This window comes from Lissotriton vulgaris, chromosome 2_1 (assembly GCF_964263255.1).
Source record: "Lissotriton vulgaris chromosome 2_1, aLisVul1.2, whole genome shotgun sequence".
Taxonomy (NCBI): domain Eukaryota; kingdom Metazoa; phylum Chordata; class Amphibia; order Caudata; family Salamandridae; genus Lissotriton; species Lissotriton vulgaris.
Window position 1 is genome coordinate 15,086,355 of NC_141687.1, and position 15,955 is coordinate 15,102,309.

General features: G+C 47.0%; 1 protein-coding gene across 1 annotated transcript in view; it reads left to right on the forward strand.

Moving 5' to 3' along the window:
* Positions 1 to 2,730: 2,730 nt before the first annotated feature.
* LOC147729465 (uncharacterized) overlaps positions 2,731 to 15,955 on the forward strand; it is an 88,426-nt gene continuing 75,201 nt past the window's right edge. Inside the window, exon 1 of the mRNA XM_086954334.1 lies at positions 2,731 to 2,875. The gene's annotated coding sequence lies outside the window, so the exon portion shown is untranslated. The remainder of the gene's footprint in view (positions 2,876 to 15,955) is intronic.

Consider the following 15,955-nt stretch of genomic DNA (forward strand, 5'->3'; position numbering starts at 1 on the left):
CACTTCTTTCACACCGCAATGCAAGTGCCCCAATACTACATAATCCATCCTCGAAACCAGAAAACAAGAAGTCATTAGTCACCACACATATACTACCATAAACAATTTAAACGTTTGAATCATACTTGGTTTCATACATACCTCGCAAACAATAATCAAAGAAATCAAAAATGATATGCAGAATCATTCTTCAAACAAAAAATGCGTAATCAAAACAAATGTGCATATAGATGATAAGGAGCAGCAAGGTTGTGATATGAGCCTTGAACACAACCACTACACAGTTACTTCTTTCCCCGAAGGAATAGAAGAACATCCATGTCAATGTGCTCAAGTAGCAAGGAAATGTAAGTAATAAAAAATGTCTCTAAATCCAAGTATTGTGCATAGCATCCTTTTGCCCAAACTCAATCCATGCAACACTGATCTTTGCCTCCAGAACACTGGACTCGACCAAAAGGCAACTTGGATGCAGTTACTTCACCCCATTGGCAAGTCACCTCAGCCAGAGACTTAGCATAAAGACGGCTGCCATCTTATGCTACATTTAAATATCCCTCACCCCTGGCACTGCACAGCTAGGGTCACTGGTGGTGTGCACAGCCCTATTTCACTTCTCGGTATAAAGAGGACAGGTGTCTAAAGGCCCTCTCTCTTTCTGTTTCCTTTTTTTTGTTTTTCTACATCCTGATCGCCCCCTGGAGTCATTCAGCCCCGGCCAGACATCCCAGGACTACAGACGAGCTACAGAATCAACTGGACCCCGAGGAAAAGGACTTTAGTTTCTTCTCTTATATTTATGTTTTTTCTTGTACATAACTTTATTTAAATAGGGGTATCTGATAACTGAAAATAAAACAAAATTAGAACCCCTCAAAAAAAATATTGGCTCCAGCGTCACTGATTTATCACAAAGAGAAGGGGCGGGGAACCTCCCAACAGGCTGAAACCATTACATACTCGTAAGAAGAAAAAATAATGCCATCTGGTGATATTCCTTATTTGTTTACCGGCCAGGACATTAACCCGTTGCGTGCTGCCATCGGCCGTTGGCCGACGGCAGTACTACCTCGCTAGTGCTGCCATCGGCCAACGCCCGACGCGGCCCCGCCCACCTTTTAGAACGCCCACACTGCGCCAAAATAATAGCCGCAGTTAAGGCGTTAAAATCATACATGCCAACCCTCCTGATTCAGACGGGAGACTACCGATTTCAAAGCTAATCTCCCGCCTCCCGAGTCCTGCATGTTGAAACCTCATTGACAAATTATCTATGGTGACAAGGCAGCACGAGCTCGGAAATGGTCTTGACTGACTCGGAGTATTAACTGCCAGTGACCTGCTTCTGCAGCCTTGTGTGAAACCATTATGTCACGCTCTCAGCCTGCTATAGCGCTGCCTCTGTGCCCCAGGCAGGTAAGGCAAGAACAAAATATATTTTGCCAGCCTGACATCCGATCCTGCAGCATCATACTTTGCAAGCCCATTCCCTTTGCTGTGCCAGTGGGGCAGATTCCACCCAAACCAACGACCCGATTCATGCAGAAGACTCTTGATTTTTAACAGTGGCAGCTCCTTCTCTAAGGCGGAGGAGCATTGCCCCACTAATTTTTAGTAGTGAAATAGAGAAAAAAACTTGCATTATTATCATTTTATTTTCTACTTCTGTAGCTTTGTGTGAGGGGGTGGGGGCAGGGGAAGAGTGGTAGCACCCTCCTAAATGCGTAATAACTGCTTGCTTGGCCCTCTCGGGTTGCCTAAAACAGTGTTGCACACTCCACATGTTCTCCATGCAGGCTGCATTACAGCCTGCATGGAGAACATGCCCAGGCTCCCAGTCAGCATCTGAGCACCGAAACACGGTGCCCAGACCAATCACAATGCTGCTAAGGCAGCGTTGTGAATGGGTGACTGGTAGCCTGGGTGTGCTTCCTGTTGTTCAGGTCAGCTAGGGAGGACTACGGAGGAGAGACGTGTTTGTTTTTTTTATGCCCGCTTCCCCCATGTCCTTCCCCCTCCCGCCTCTGCCCCCACCCCCTGCCTTCGATGAGTGCTGGCTACCACTGATTTCTAAAGTAACAAACGACTTTATTTTAGCTGTCTCCCACCTAAAACTGCATCTACTACCTCACAAGTCAATGGGAAATTAAATTTCTACCATTTTTTTCCTGGCTCTCCCTCTTTGCAGCTTTAAAATGTTCCCATGTGTGTTAAAATACTGATGAAAGTAGTAAAAATGGCCCGGTGGCCCCCTCCTGCAGGGGTTCTGCCCAGTAGAGAGAGGGCTGGTGGGAGCAGTTTGGAGTGAAATCCATACAAGCGCTCTCTATAATGTTTCAGGTTTACAAAAGTAAGGGAGAGGAAAAGAGAAGTGCTATTACAGTTCGCGCATGCGCGATCACAGACACAGCTGGCAGTGGGGCCGAGGTGTCCTCGCGGCGGCCATGTTTGATTGGGATATGCACTGCTCCCTATAGGCCTCAGGCGGCGCTCGAGGGGGCTCGTGGCTTCACCAGAACTGGTGTCCTCGCGTGCGGGGAGTGGAATGAACTGAAACGAACCACGCACGGAACTGCCAGCCTCAAATCAAACGGAGAGTCTGTCCTGACACCTGCAGACGCCGTTGGCGCTTCCGGACGCCGTGACGTCAGCCTCGTTTTCACCCACCAATGGCGCGCGGTCCTGATGCTGCGGAGAGGTGCTCTTTGGCCCGGGGCGCGCGGCGCGTGCGCGAGCATCCTTTGTGCCGTCACCCCTGGCGGCGCTCATTGACACTGACCCCTGCGGCTCGAGGCGCTGCCAGCGGCCGCCAGCAGGAGGCGCTACAGCCTGGAGGGGCAGAGAGCAGTGCATCCCTCCCGGGGCTGCAGAGCAGGTAACAGCGGTCTGTGCATGAGACCAGCAGGCCCTGGGGGGCCGACAGGGGGCAACAGAGACTGTGAAACGGGCCCTGTGGCCTCCTCTACTGGCAGAGGACTGATGGGGTGCACTACAGTGACTGCACCCACTCTTGAGGCCTGGCCTCCCAGTGGGGCACTCTCTGTTTACATTTCACCTTTTATTTCATCTTGCATTCCATTTTTATTCAAGATGTTTTATTTATTTCGTTTTCTTTGCAACATTCTTTAAACTGGGCGGCCTCCAGGTGTCTGTGTGAGTTCAGATTCTGGGTACATTTGTATAAAGGGCCACAATTGAGAACTGACAAAAATATAGTGTGAGATTCTTTAATGTGTCAGTTGGTCATAGAGGAGTACAAACCATATGCACATACAGTCTTCGGCCTCTGCAAAGTGCACAGAGTGATAGTTGCATATGTGCTAACAGCAGTTGTGGGAAAGAGTTTGAGACAATGGCATGTCTGTGTAACAGAGAGGCTGTAGGAGCCTCCCAGGAGGCTGGAAGGGTGTGTGTGTGGGGGAGGGCAGTTTTGTTACAATTTTTGTAGCAGTGCAGCAGTTTTAAAAGCACCCACTACAGAGTTCCTTGTATATCCTGTAGTTTTCCGGCAACCATAAAAGTGTCATGATAACTCTGGTGATTAATGTACATGCTTGTCTAGTGGCAGTTTTGACTCATCTAAGGTAGCACAGAGTATCAATATGCCTGGTGCAAAGGACATGTACCATGCAGATCACATAATGTGCACAGCTTTGTGGGTTACTGCTTTGTGACAAAGACCCTTCTGTTAGTGTGCACATCATAAGTTACAATAATAATTTAGCACAATGAGCTATGAAGTGTCATCAGTGCTTTATATGAGCCGGTACTGTCCGTTACTGAATACTGGCACTTTTTTATTTTGAGAGGGAGAGTAGCGGCACTTCTCAAGGGAATCGTAATACTTTTAATTGGAGAGTACCGGCACTTCTCATAAACAAACAGGTTCGCTGGTACAGAGTACCTGCACTTCTATTTTTCCTTTTCAAGCACGGAGTGCCATTAAAGAGCTGCATGCAAACTACATGGTGCATGTTGGAAAGTTATGTTTTTCAGAGTTTTTCATTATCCCAATGTTGCTAAGAGTTTGTTTATAACCACTGTAACATTCGGAATTTTGACGTTTGTGCTTCTCCAGAACAATCACTCCTAAATCTTGTCTTATGTAACATTTATTATACACTGATTTAGACACATATACATCATTGGCTCTATATTTGTGTGTAATGTAAAGTACTCTGACACCCTACACTGGTATGAGTGGCGCTATAAAATAAATGAAATACATGTGAGAGATGGGCTATGGAGAACTGAGGGACACCGTTGGAGTGTGCTAGCGAGGGAATAATTGAAGAGCCCTAACAAAGATACCGTATTTTCCGGCGTATAAGACGACCCCCTACTTTCCTTGACAAAATGTAGGTTTCGTGCTATATTCGCCGTATAAGACTACCCCCACTTCCTAGCATCCTACAGTCCCCTTTCTATCTCCATGGACTGAGGAGATCATGTGGTACTGACGCTCCTCTCCTTCCGATGAGCGTAAGAATTACGGAAGGAGAGAGAGATCAGCACACGTGGAGGAGCGCCTCGTCTGCCTGGGGATGTGCAGCTGCAGTCTAGGTAGGGCTCACAGCGCCATTTGTTTTCTTTTAAAACTTGCGCAGTGTTTGAGTTGCCTCTGGCTGGCGAGGGGCTGATATCGTGTTGCACAGTGCCACCATCGCCTATGTAACGTTCGTACTTCTGCTCTGCTCATTAGCAGCCTGTGGTACCGTAACAGTAATTTATTTTCAAGACCGCCTACGTTCTTCGTTCTGTGCTGGAGTTCCCTAAGCGGCACCCATTTCAATTAAGAAGCGGTCTGACACCTTCGGGTGAAGTCCGCGCTATGTAAAACATACGGTCAATTTTGGTACCCGGCGTATAAGACGACCCCCGACTTTCAAGAACATTTTAAGGGGTTAAAAAGTCGTCTTATACGCCGGAAAATACGGTAGTTGAATTCTGCTGCACTGTCGGGTCATCATTTACTATGCTTTAACAGCTAATACAATGAATATATAATGAAAAATGTGCTGTAGATTGTGCCCTTTATGCCCATATTTTCTGTTGGGTCCCCAAACCCTCCTTGTAGTGGTCAGGCTTGCTCCCTGCACTCACTATGCACCGTACGAGGCTGGACTGACCAAATTTGCCAAGGCTTCTTTGGCTTCACTGTTGTCTGCAACCCTCTAAAGGGCCCACACTCCTTCCTCAAAGCCTAGTAAGGATGACATTGTTATTCATTTATCTCATACAGCTCATAAGCCGAAGCAAAGCCAATAGAGTTAGGTTGTTTTAGGTATATGTGTTGTGTGACAGTGTCTGGGTGTAATAATAGAAAACTCACAGAGAGGTTCCCAAATATATCCAGCCTGCACGCTGTGTGAAGCACAGGATTTTAGTTTACATATTGTATGACACATGCCTAAATACATTGACTTCACCTCTTGGATAGGGTTCCTAAATATGTTTTTTGGCCACACCTCTTTTGGAGATCCCCTACCCACTATTTTTATCCCCCTTAAAGAACTGCCCCTTAGAACTCAAGCATAGGAGACTGGGAGCGAGGTGTGGAGGGCATTACATGTACTTGTGTCCCCATTGTGCATGGATGACAGGGACGTTATCTGTACCTTTGTCTGCAGTGTGCATGGAAGGCAGGGACGTTATGTGTCATTATCTGCACCTGCGTTTGCACAGTGTATAGAAGACAGGGACGTTATCACAAGTGCATAGAAGACGGGGATTATCTGTACCGGGGTCTGCACTGTGCATGAGAGACAGGGACATTAACTGCATCTGTGTCTGCACTGTGCAGGGGAGGCAGGGACGTTAACTATACCTGTGTTTTCATTGTGCATGGAAGGCAGGGTGATTATCTGTACCTGTGTCTGAATTAAGCAAGAATCTTCACTATTGGATCATATAGTTAGAGCAATCTTCTGGGATGAATTCGACGTACTCAATACCTGAGCAGAAGTGTTAAAATGACAATTAGTCACACTTGTAGTCTTTCGATTTTAAACTCATGCAGTGGGCTTTAGCCTGTGATTATCATGGGGCTTCCTTGCAATTCACATCCCTTGCTAGGCTGGGATACCATTGGACGGGCCATTATTGGAAGGAACTTGCAGTTTTTGAGTGAGCTCCTTTGTGTGAGCTGCTGAGCCATCGCCTGTTTAGGTTTGTTTTTCTCTGTGGTCTCTAACCTCAAGTGCTGTTCCAAAGCCCTTGGAGACTGATGGCTCCTGTGTTTGCTGCTCATGAACCATTCTTCCTAAGTAAGTCTGTTTGTTCAGAATAGATGAGCAAGCCATGATTCAGCATGAAAACACATGCATGTGCTGGTCCCAATGTGCTGTCTGGCCAATAAATATGTTGCTTTGCTGTAGGGGCAGGCAGAGGAGTCATTGCTTGTGTGCACCCTGCACAATGCAAGGAGAACTGTCCCTCTCTGTCCCTAGGCGAATGTTCTACCCTGGTCCACAGTCAAGAAGCATTGGCAAAACCAATTGGTTAAGCCTAAGCTAGAGCTACTGGCTTTGGTAATGTGTTTTTGCCATGTTGTACACCAGTGTGGCTGCTTATTAGGATGGCTAAAAGTGAGTGGTGTAGGGTGGGTTGGGGTAGATTGGGATAGATTGGGGTGGGGTCGAAAGAGGAAGTTTGGAGTGTGGTACATTGGGTTAAGGTGGATTGGAGTGGGGTAGGTTGTGGTGGGGTAAGTTAGGGTAGATTGAGTTGGGCAGTTTGGGATGGGTTAGATTATTGCAAATTAGGACAGGGTACATTGGGGTGGGGCTGATTGGGGTGCTTAGATTGAAGTAGGGTAGAATGGGATAGGTTGGATGGGGTAGATTGCAGTTGGGTACATTGTAGTGGAGTAGGGTGTCATGGAGTAGATTAGGTAGATTAGAGTAGGGTATGCTGAGGTAGATTTGAGTTTGATAAATTGGTGGGGGTGAAGTAATCAAAAATCCTTCCAGGGGTCTCACTGATACTTAGTCCTTTTAAACCAACAAAGAAGAAATTGGCACAGAAACTGAAATATAAAGGATCATATTTATTAACCTTACATGAGGTGAGACTACGTCACACAGAAGCCTTAGCAACTGAATGAGGCAGTCTAAGTAGTACAGAAGACAGACGCTTTATATATGCTTAGGGTTACGTACTCGGCATAAAACCAAGGGGCAGTCCTGGCTCATGTAAGCATGCAAAATGACTAAGATGGGCATAAAAGATCTACTTGCTCAACAAAGTGGGAGGAGAGTTACTTCTCCATACAGCAGCAACAATAGCCTGACAGTTAAACTAGAGAGGCAGGTGCATTCTACTAGCTAGGCCCTTCTGGGCATGTGCGAAGTGGAAGAGGCTGAGTATAGTTTGACTCTAGGCAGATTTCAAGAGTAGTTAATACTGAGGGAGGACATAGCACATGGTGAGCACATGGCAAACAAAATGGCTGCCAGAAATACAAAATGGCTTTTACAAAGCAGATAAGATAACTTCTAAATACAAGATGGCTTCAGCTAAATACTAACCCATTGCTGTCAATTTACGACAGGGGTAGATTATGGTATTTGGAGTGGAGTAGTTTAGGCTAGCTAGGAGTGGGGTAGGTTGTGGTGGAGTAGATTAGTATGGGGTTAGGTCTGGTAGGTTGGGGTATATTTGAGTGAGGTCGATTGGGGTGGAGTAGATTGGTGTGGGATAGATTGGGGTAAATTAGAGTGGGGTAGGTTGGAGTAGATTGAAGTATATTGGAATGGGAGATTCGGGTAGATTGGATTAGATTGAAGTGGGGTAGATTTGAGTAAATTGTTGTGGGGTATGTTGAGGTAGATTGGAGTGTGGTAAATTGTAGTGGGGTAGATTGGAGTGGGTTAGATGGGGTAGATTGGAGTGGGATGGATTGCAATGTGATGAAGAAGGGGAGCAGTAACATGTGGGGAAGTTGAGAAACCATGCCATGGAGATGGATGAGCAGTAGTGTGATGAAAAGGGAGGGGCAGCAGTGCCATGAGGCAATGGGAGCTTATTCACGATTAAATGTACGTTCCACTCTATTATCAAAAGCTGGGCAGCCAATGTGTTTTGAAAAGTGAAAAAAAAAACTTTTCCGGTGCAGGACACATCTATCCCATTGGGATCTATGACGTTACAACGCAGGCTATTACAATGCCTGCTGTTACAACGCGTTTTTTACATCGCATACCATTACAACGCATAGTGCTTTTAGGCGCTGGATAGTGAATTATTTAATTTACTATTCCAACTCCAGTCCCCGTGGATAGTAGGGAAGGTGTTGGATAGTAAATTAAATATATTCCCTATCCTAGAGCGCCCCCCAGCGCAATGTGTTGTAATGGTTTGCGTTGTAATGGTTGCGATGTAATGGTAGTGCGTTGTAATGCTTGCGTTGTAAGTGATGTTTACCATCCCATTGCTGGTACACTTAGAAAAACCCACCTGTCCAGTTTCAGATGCTTGGCAGCTGTTTTAAATAGAGGTATTTTTTAATAAAACGTATTCATTTTGTGTATTTTTTTGTTTTGAATACATTTGTGTTGCTCCAGATGAACAACTGCAATATTGGCAGATTCGGTTTCACTACAATTAAGCTTCATTTCTTATTAGTCCGTAACCGCAATGTCGAGAGACATTCCCGGGTCATTTGCGTGCCCATACTTACCATTGGCTCTAATTGCTGGTTTAAGCTGCTTCCTCCTTTTTAGGTCGAGCTCTCTCGACCTATTGTGGCCAAGTTGCTCCTCAAGGGACGTAGATTGGTGCACGAGCGCCGATTGCACATCGTGGACGCGCATCATGCCCCGCCCCCCCGCCGTGCACATCTTTTGCTCCACATTCCACATTCACAGCGGCAGCCTCTCACAATCACGCACACAGCCACACTCACAGAAGCGCGCACACACACACACACACACGCACACACCACACACCATACGCACACACCATACACACCTCACACACAGGTGCCAAGCCCCACTTACCGCCTCAGCCGCCTCTCCTGACTTCTGCTGCCATCCACTCTGAGGGCGCGGGCTTCTCGCAAAGTCGGAAGTCCCGCCCCACGACTGCCGTGAGCGTGCACATCCCGAGACCGGAAGTTCGGAAGAGTGCACGCTCGCGGCTTTTTTTTAATGTGCAAATGATCCTTTCACGGCCGTGCAGCTTTACTGCTGCGCAGCCAATGCTTGTTTCCGCCTGCCTGTAACGCCTGCCTGTAAACAGGTTGGGAGCCTTGACTTGTAATGCTCGGTGATTAGGAGCCACAGGTGGGGTGTGCCTCTGGTGGTCAGTGGGGTCAAGCAGCGGTGGACATCTGAAACCCTGGCACGAGAGAAGAATTCCTTCTGGGCGGCATCACAGGAGCTGAGAGAAGCTGATCGCAGATCAGGAGCACCAATCGGTGGTGCGAGAGATCTCTGACCCACACACGAACGGCCGCGGTTTCAGGGGGCGAGAGATCTCCGTCCCAAACACCCACCCCCTCCTACGGGGCGAGAAATCTGTCCCAAACGCACACAGTCCCGTTTCAGGCGACAGGAGATCTCTGACTCACGTACAAACGGTGACAGTCTCGGGGAGGTGTGGGGGGGGGGGCGGCGAGATCTGTTTCCCAAACACGAGCAGACCCAGTCAGAGGGGAAGATACATTCTCTGCCTCAAGCACGAACAGTCTGTCTCGGGAGGTGAGATATCTATGTCCTAAATATCAACTGTTCCAGTCTCTGGGGGCGAGACATACCTGTCCCAAACACCAACAGTCACAGTCTCAGAAAGCTGAAAGATCTCTCTCCCAAACACGGCCAATCAAAGTCTCAGGGGGCGGGAAAGATCTCCGTCCTAGTCACGAACAGTTCCACTCTCAGGGGTTCAGGAGATCACCACTGCCCCCCTCTCAGGGACCAACAGATCTCTGTCACAAACACGAGCAGTCCCGATCCCAAGGCCTGAGAGACCCCGTCACAGGGACCCTGCGAGATCTCCGTCCACCCAGGGATAGTCGAGTCTCAGGGCCCGAGAGGTCTCTGCACCATAGACCCAGGGTCCGCCAGACCAGCCGCTGAGATATCTCTGCCTGCACTGTAGACCAGAGCCCCAGTCGGCGGAGACGTCTCTTTCCTTCAGACTAACAGTCCACAAACTCAGCGGTCTCTACGGGAGACCAGCGCCTCCAGTCTCTCGAGGCTGAGTAGGTGTTAGTCAGCAACCCAGGGTCTCTTGGGTGAAAGGTCTCTTCTCGCAGCCCAACATCCTCCTGTCTGGAAAGAATGACAGAGCGGTTTCCCTGCAGTCTGGCAGCTCCAAATCTTTGAAGGCTGAGAGTGCTCTATTCTGAAATGCAACAGCCCCTGTGTCAGAGACGGGACAGTCTCTCCTCTGCAGTGCAGCGGCCCCTAGTCTCAAAGGACTGCTGAGATCTCTGTCATGCAGATCAACAGACGGACCCCTGTCTCGCAGGGCTCTGAGACCTCTGCTTTGCAGACCAACAGTCTCCAGTTTCAGAGGTGCAGAGAGGTCTCTCCTCTCCAGAAGAACAGAAGAGGGCGGGCACGTGCTGGGCAGAGCAAAAGCGTCCAGCCTCATGAGGTGGAGGTCTCTCTTCTAAAGCAAGGCAGCAAGGCAGCCCACAGTCTCAGAGTGCTGAGCTGTTTTCCCCTGCAGACTAGCAGACCCCAAGTTTAGGGCGGAGGGTCTCTGCTGTGCAGACCAGGAGGAGCAGTGTGAGCGCGAGAGCTGGCCTACAGCTCCCTAGCTCATAGAGCTGAACACCCCAGCCTCTCTCTGATATTAGCTTCTAGGCGCTCGCTTCTCCATGTCCCTACCCACCAGCACGGACAGCCAGCTCATTCCTACCCAAAATCACGACCCCCCTCTTCCTTCCCTCGTAGGGTGCCCTATTATTTTGCACCAAAATGATGTTTTTTAGTTTTTTTGGGGGGGGGGGGGGGGGGGGGGGGGGGGGGACAGTACAGCACTGGGGAGCCACCTGGAGCTTGTTGCTTTTTCGTGGTCCTGCTGGGGGGGAATGTCAACTGAGTTCAGTAGAGGGGACAGGCCGATCAGTCGGGGCTGGGACGAAGTGCGAGGCAGGCATCATTAGCTCCTGTTCCTCACCCCTGCTACTGGCAGCTCGCACGGAGGTCCCCACCCCCTTAATGAACCTCTGGCTCCGCGCTTCCGCCAGGGGAATAAAAACTTCACACTTTACCTCTCGCTCGCACTTCCCCCTCAGCGTGCGCAGTTTATCGACACCCACACTAGCGAGCCCCCTCCGGAGGCCACTTCCCACCGCCCCAAAATGAAAACAGCGCCTTCGACAACCACTATCTAATTGCCAACATGACTCATTTTCTGAATCACGCTTTCACTTCAAAGCTAACGGTCTTTTTTACCAGAGTTCACCATAAGCCAGCCCCTGCGCCTGGGCTTTACCTTTTCACGCAATTTCCTCAGCAGCTTTGCCATAAAGAAAGCATTTTTTGTACCTCGGCATTTCCTCTTATCTAACAGCCTGCAGTGTGCAGCCCGTTCACGGGATGTTGTTCTACTCGACGGAACTGTGGTGAGGGCGCCTGGTTCTGTGTCCCCCCGCCGTGGGATAGCCCACTGAGGAGAGGATTGAATTTCAGGCAGATATCACGGTCAGAGTGACTGACTGACAACTGTGACTGACGTTTCTGATGCTGGCGTTTACTGCATTGTGTCTCGCAAGACAACCGGAATACAGCACGGATTCCCACGCGCCTCGCTCACACACATGGATGATAATTTTATTAGACTAATGCATACATATCTTGGTTTCTGGAAAAAGGATGCAGGGTTCCCGCCGAGGACAGTTTCCTTGCAAAGACTGTTAATGCGCAGTTTGCCGTGTAAACTAAACTCTGTACCAGTTAAATCTCCACTTACGTTTTTGTAATATCAGCAAAACACTGTTATTACATTTTTTAGAAGAGACAGGAAGCTTGCATTGTTGGCTAAAAAAAAGCTTAACTTCTTTGTGCCATAATGCATCACGGTTTCAACAAGTTGCTCTTATATAAAATAAAGTTGGCGTTATGAAGACATAAACAAAAAGAAGGATCGGATTGTCTAGCCATATTGGGTGTGGGAGGGGGGAGCGGGTCAGAATTTCATATCTTACTTTTCAGTAATAGGAATAGGTGACCACCACCACAAACCAAGTCATCATAGATCTATTCCACAACCGAGTGTCAATTATGACATTAGGTCTTCACTGTTTAACTTTTGTAACAAAGAAAGAAACCAAAATATTGCTGAAGTCAATAAATCTTGTCTTTGGGACCCATCTGCTTTGCCAATGTCTTTTGGCGATGCTTCCAGCATCTCTGTTTATTTATTTATTAAATTAGTTTTATATAGCGCTGGCTAGACCCGAAGGTATCAGAGAGCGCTTTACATAAGGTACCGCAATGTTACAAAATTACATCAGTTAACAGGTTACATAAGTTACTAGTAAAACATTTAAAGAGCATAGGAGATGGGATAACTTGAACGTAGAAGGGTAAGGGGGTATGTTCTATGTGTGATTTTCTATTGAACAAAAACGCAATGTTCCTTGTTATTCCTCTTTCCTTCTTTCTGCCTTGCTGTCCCCTCCCATCTCCCTTTAATACCTCATATTTCTCTATTTTCTCTCCTCCTCTCAACATTCTGCCTTCCACTCACTTCTGTTGTTCTCTGCCTCTCTTACTAACGTCCCTTTAGACCCATTTACATGCTCCCCTCTCTCCTTCATTCGCCGTGAAATTGCATTTTCTTCTTTATCCCTTCGTCTCATTCTGTCACTTCTCTGCTCCTCTGTTCCTTCTCCTCTTCTCGCCCTAGATCTTTGTTCTGTGCCCCTGCTTCTCACGTTCCTTCTCTCCCACACTTTCGGTTCAGTTTAATAATGATTTATTGTCGCCGCTGATGGGGTTTCAGGTGTAACCAAAACTTTACTGCTCACGGTCTAATTTACACTCTGCCAGGCCAACTTTTGCTGTACTTTCTATGCTACCCCACACACACAACCACGCACACACACAACCCACACACACACACAGACACACAACACCCCACACACACACACATACACAAACCCCCCCACACACACACAACCCCACACACACACAGACCCCCCACACACCCGACACCCACAACCACACACACAACCCCCCACACATACAAACACAACCCCCCACACACACACACAACCCCACCCCCACACACAACCCCCCACACACACAACCCCCCACACACACAACCCTCCACACACACAACCCCCACACACAACCCCACACACACATACACCCCCACACACACAACCCCCCACACACAACCAAAAACCGCCCACACACACATACACCCCCACACACACAACCCCCCACACACAACCAAAAACCGCCCACACACAACCCCACACCACACAACCCCCAACACACAACCACAACTGCCCACACATGCACAACCACAACCCCGCACACACAACCCCCCACACACACAACCCAACACACACACACAACCAGAACCACAACCACACACAACCACACACCAGGATAGCAAAACATAGCATAGCAAAGCAAAACAGCATAGCATAACAAAACATAGTATAGCATAACAAAACGCAACAAAACCTAGTATAACAAAACACAACAAATCCGCATAGCATAACAAAACAAAGCATAGCATAACATAACAAAACATAGCATAACAAAGCATAGCATAGCATAACAAAGCATAGCATAGCAAAACATAGCATAGCATACCAAAACATAACATAGCATAACAAAACATAGCATAGCATAACAAAACACAGCATAGCATAGAATAACAAATCAAAGCATAGGATAGCAAAACATAGCATAGCATAGCATAGCATAACAAAACAAAACACAGGTTAGCAAAACAAAACATAGCGTAGCATACAGCATCACTCAGCACCACCACAGAATCACTCAGGGGCACCACAACATCACAATGCGCTACCACAGCATCACTGAACACCACAGCATAACTCGTCCACCACCACAACATCACTCAGCGCCACCACAGCATCAATCTGTTCAACCATTTAATAACAACTGGTTCAAATATGTTCTCTCAATGTTTCAAGCTTTATTACAATGTCACAAAAAGATGTTAATATTTAACTTCTGTTCTTGGATTTTCGTCACAATAAAGTACACTGAACATAATCTTCACAAAAGTTATTTACAAAAGTTTAAGCTATTGCCATTATAAATTACAATAACTTTTATTTAAGTATTAATTATTAAAACAAATTAAAAGCCATTGTTATTTGTAATATCAATATATGTAAGTCACGTAAATACAACATATATTGCACTACAAATGCTATAGGTGTCACATTTGCGAAAGTTATAACTATTGGCATTGTAAATGACAAAGGTATTAATTTCGCTATTTTCAAAACCAACACATAAATAAAAAAAATTGTAATTTACAATACCAATAGCTCAAACTTTCCTAATGCGAGACCTATTGCATTGCAAATGCTTGTTTTCTTTTAGCCACACCAGCGATATGTTTTAAAGTTGCCAGTAGGCAGCACAGAGTGCATGGGCAGTGGACCCTAGATTTCAAAATCACTCTCATTTGAAATCTTTTTAGATTAGGGCTTTATAGTCTGTTCTGACCGATTTTGCTGTTGCTCACGGTCCGCCTGCAGAACGCTTCTCCCGTTGGTGCTCTCTCAAGAACAAAGGGTGTGGGGAGCAACACAGAATACTGAGTCAGTGGCATTTGCTTGTTATTGTAAAAGAAAAAGGAATGGAACCTAAGTAGCAAAAACGTATGCAGTGCTTAAACACAATTAAAGGGTTGGCGGGGGTGAGAGAGGTCAAGAAAAAACAGATGGGGTTAAAAGGGTGAGACAGAAAAGGAGCAACAGGGATGGGGTGGGAGGGGAAAAGAAGCAGCAGGAATAGGGGCTATTGGGAAGGCAAAGGAGCGAATCAAAACACGAGCATTCATAAAGAGAGCTGAAAGCAATTTAAAACGTAGCTCCAAAAATGGGAGCAGTGTTTGGACACAGGTGCTTGGTCCTTGCTCTAGGGGAGGGCCAAACACAAGAAGAGGCATGACACATGCATGCAATCACAAACTGCAACAAAGGAAATGAGAACAAAGTAGAAGCGAACGTATGGTAGGCTGTGGCATGTTGGTATGTTGGTATGCTATGGTATGTTGAGTTAGATTTGAGTTGTGGAGAAGTGTGGCTCAATGGTTAGAGCGGCAGACCCGGATGCAGAGGTCTGGCCCGGGATCGGGGTTCAATTCCCGCCTCGGCGGGTCTTGGGCTCAATTTCCTCGGACCTGATAATTCTCGCCTCGGTGCCTATTCCAATCATGGAGTCCCACTATGCAACTCTGGGCAATAGCTCGCTAAATCTCCACAACGGCCCCAACAGCGCTTGGATGCCTGGCTTCACCTTGGGGGTGCCCAGGAGTGGACATTTCACAGGGAGAAGCCAGGAAGGGTTCCACAGCGTTATGCGTACAGCGCCAGAAAACCCCGGTTGGGGTATAAGTGCGCTTTACAAGTACAAATTAATTTCATTTCATTTCATATGGGTGGGCTGTAGCCCACTAACTGTAAACATATCTTGAAGAGACAGCGCATGTGCTGTCTAACCAAGATCTAAAAAGGAGAAGGAAAATGTTTATATCTAAAAGAATCCCAGTGGCACCAGTTGTGAGATTTTGCAACCGAAATTAGCTGTACCATAAAAATTATTATTATAATGCAACCTGTTCTCACATCCTCTAAAAAGTGATTCAGATGGTTTTAAATAATAATTGTTTAAAAAATAAGTACATGAATATTAGATTTTAAAGGTGGTATTTAAGTATGTGGCGAGGTAGCATAAAAGATTCATTTCAGTATTGCAAAAGGCAAAATGCCAATTATTTGATT